Below are 3565 nucleotides of genomic sequence, written 5' to 3' on the forward strand. Positions count from 1 at the left end.
AATCATAATACCCGTTAAATCCAAGTTCAGTTCCGATTGGGAGGGGATTGAGAAGGGGGTGGGAAGAGGGTGAAATGTAAAAATAACTAAAACAACAGATATTAGTGTCTAATCCATAGTTTTTTGTTACAGTAAAGGCTTGTGGCGAGAGACTCAAGCCTTAGATACCCATATTTTTTTTATGATTGCCTATCAGTATATAGGAGGTAATGGTCACATGGGTTGTCTTGACTCTGCTGTTACTGTTATGCAGCACGGTCCTGCTATAATTATACTGTTCCTTTTGTGGGTAGAATTACTTGGAAATAAAGTAATTTACTAAGAACTTCGTGAATGATGACGACAGAAATAGTGCTATAAAAAACATATGGAAATGAATTCTTGATAATCAGTACAACGACCATACAACTCAGGTGCACGCGATTGCACGCGATTACGTAATCTAAATCTACCGAATCAACATGTCCTTTAACGACTAGACAATAAAAAAAACAAAATGTACTATATCTCAACACACCAGACCACACCTTATAACATTAGAAAATATACTGTTGTTGCTTAGAGACCATTCCTAGATAAGTATGGGCAATGTCACGTTAACAACTGTCCCTATGATGATTGTCGCTTCAATCATATATATGAGGATGATACCAACCAGCACAGCCAGTTTCATATGCCATTTACAAAGGACTCTTATCAAATGTCGTGTTAAGACTTCACACAATAAGAACTTGTCACGGCTTTACCTTTGGATAGGAACCGTAATTATAGACCATGTTTGTTAACGTTTGTTCTTTTTTCACTATTTGAGGACTTGAACATTACTCGCAGATGAACTTCGGTTAATCAAATATTTCCCTCAACAGGGAATTAATCTTCTCAGCCATAAATCACTATCAACCATCTATTTCAACCATTTACCGATAAAGACCATCTCCATATCGAATCGTACACGTGTTGTCAGCAATGCACACAATGAAGAGGCCATTTGAGAAAGGTACAGAATAGTACAACGCATTTCGGTATCTTTTAGTACTGCTTTCAAAAATAAATCACCTGCGCCATTAGGTATACCGACTCACTGGCATGTGTTACATTTAGAGGAGTCCCACGGAGAACTTCCAGAGGGCTACATTCCTGATCGAGTATTACGACACTCAACTAAAACCTGTTTATTTATGGGTAGCCTAAAACATAAGAAAACGTACATTGAAAATTACTGTAATAATACTATGTTATTATATACCTAATAACTTGTAATGAAGGTATGGGTTGTATCTCTATAACTAGATAATGCTTAAAAAAAATTCTACATTTAAATTGTGATCTTGTTCGTGTTGATTGTCATACTAGCTATTAGCAATTCTGTCTGAAATATAGGGTATTCAAATGATAACAATTCGGACGGAATGATGCATATTGATTAATATTCCATTTAATTTTAAAAATCTTTTTACCTAGGTAGTAAATTGAAAAGCTTTGTTAATTCCTATATTAACTTTCAAATTCCATTAATGCTTCAGCAAACTAGCTAACAGAGAACGTTTATACCGCATGACAGCAAGCCAAGTTTTAAGGGGATCTCTCAATTGCTATTACCAAGATCCCTAATGAAAATCATATACTTTTCCTTATCAGTTCCTCGTTATAACTGAATATAGTTCATAAAAGGTTTTTTGTTCCGGTGAGCAAAATGAAAACATAATCCCAAATGAACCTGAGAAAAAGAAGTAGTAATCTGTCTTGCCTTTTCTTTTTTTTCTTTTTTTTTTAAGAAAGGATTGTTTTACTCAGCAATGAAATATCTGTAAGTGAACTCATATATACGTAAGATTCTTGATGAGATATTCAATCTTTTTCCTCCCCAAAGACACTGATCACATTCATATTGTATAAAAAAAACTAGTATTACGAAAAAAAACGTTCACCGATAAAAAGCTATTGCTTAAAGGCCTTGACGGAAAAAGCAAGCATCAGGCTGAAAAGAAGCTCATTTTCCTGGTAGGCGCTGGCACACTTGCCAAAGATATTCGTCCTTTGTCTTAATTCCAAAAGAACGAGATCTATCGCAATTCTGAGCTTCCCTCTGAATGGGACAGAGTAAACTTCAAAGACCTGGGTCGTGTCTGAAGCCTCAGGAACGAAAACCAAAGATGACTGAGGGAGAAATACGTACCCAGTCAATTCACCTGGGAGCTCACATTCTACTTCCCTGGTAAGCATTGTTGCTTTCGTTTGGATTCCTGTCAATATTTTTACCCTTTGTGCAGCTAAAACATATTAAGTATGTATAAATACGAGAAAAATGGTAACCATATCTTAATTATTGATTTACAACCTTATCAAAAGATAATCTAATTAATTTATGTAGTAAAATGACACAAGAAAAGTGTTTTGTGTTCTATCCAGCCATGGGAGCCCAACGGCCTAATTAAGTGGCATTAAAACAAGATGAATGAGAAACTACTGCAAAACAAAGCACCCTCCCTACGAATATCCTTTCAAACGGTAACTACGCTCTTTACGGATTAACGAGGCTATATAAAACCTTATAATCCTAACATTTTGTAACAGTCGTAATACCACCTCTTCTCTGTGGAAATCTTGCAAACTCTATCATGAAGTGGAAGCAATAAACAAGAATGTACCACATCTAGTCACCACCAGAAATTACAATATAATAAATCTTACAAACCAATTCCTAAGCAATTTTAAGGAAATTTAGACTATCAGAGAAACCAGAGGGGCAATTCAATTATTAATAACAATTTATCATGAGAAATAACAGCAAATAATTCATTAACAGAGTATTTCCTGAAAAATTATTAGCTCTCCCCATGTGTTGCACTTTCATCTAACATTGCAATAGAGTTGAAACTCATTTCACTAGTTTTTCAGCGAAATAACACAAAATCCAAGGAAAAAAAATATATTGCGGAACATCAAACATGAAGTATCACGCAAGAGTAAGATGCACTCAAGAAAAGATCGAGGAAATAGAAGAAAATAAAAAAATACCGAAGTAAACAGAGCGATTGCTAATAGTTTACACTGCGTAGTATGCAATGATGCCTTCAGGGGGATTCTTCATGACTTGCTTAGTCAACAAAGCACTGGGGTACACAAAACTTCAATGGAACTCATTAGAATTTCGCCGCAAGAGAGTCTCTGGGCATTATGCACTGTATGAATGCCTAGTCGTATACACACATCGAAACATACACAGATGCCATCATTCATACATTCAGATATGTGTGTGTGTGTGTGTGTGTGTGTGTGTGTGTGTGTGTGTGTGTGAGCAACCTCCAACCAAATCCAAGTAGGTATGTTTCAAGACAGAATACTCAATCTATTCTCAAGGAATATGCATCAAGATAAATATCTAAATATATATCATGAATTTTGTTCAGCATTCAGATACATCTCTTGGCTATCTCATTAAAGAATGAACTGCATCTATCTATTAGTAATTTAACATATCTAACTATAACCACATTACAAATAATATTTACCTATTTTTACAATTACTGTCACAACCACTTACAATAAGATATACACCGACCTT

Source organism: Macrobrachium nipponense, chromosome 35, assembly GCF_015104395.2.
Source record: "Macrobrachium nipponense isolate FS-2020 chromosome 35, ASM1510439v2, whole genome shotgun sequence".
Taxonomy (NCBI): Eukaryota; Metazoa; Arthropoda; class Malacostraca; order Decapoda; family Palaemonidae; genus Macrobrachium; species Macrobrachium nipponense.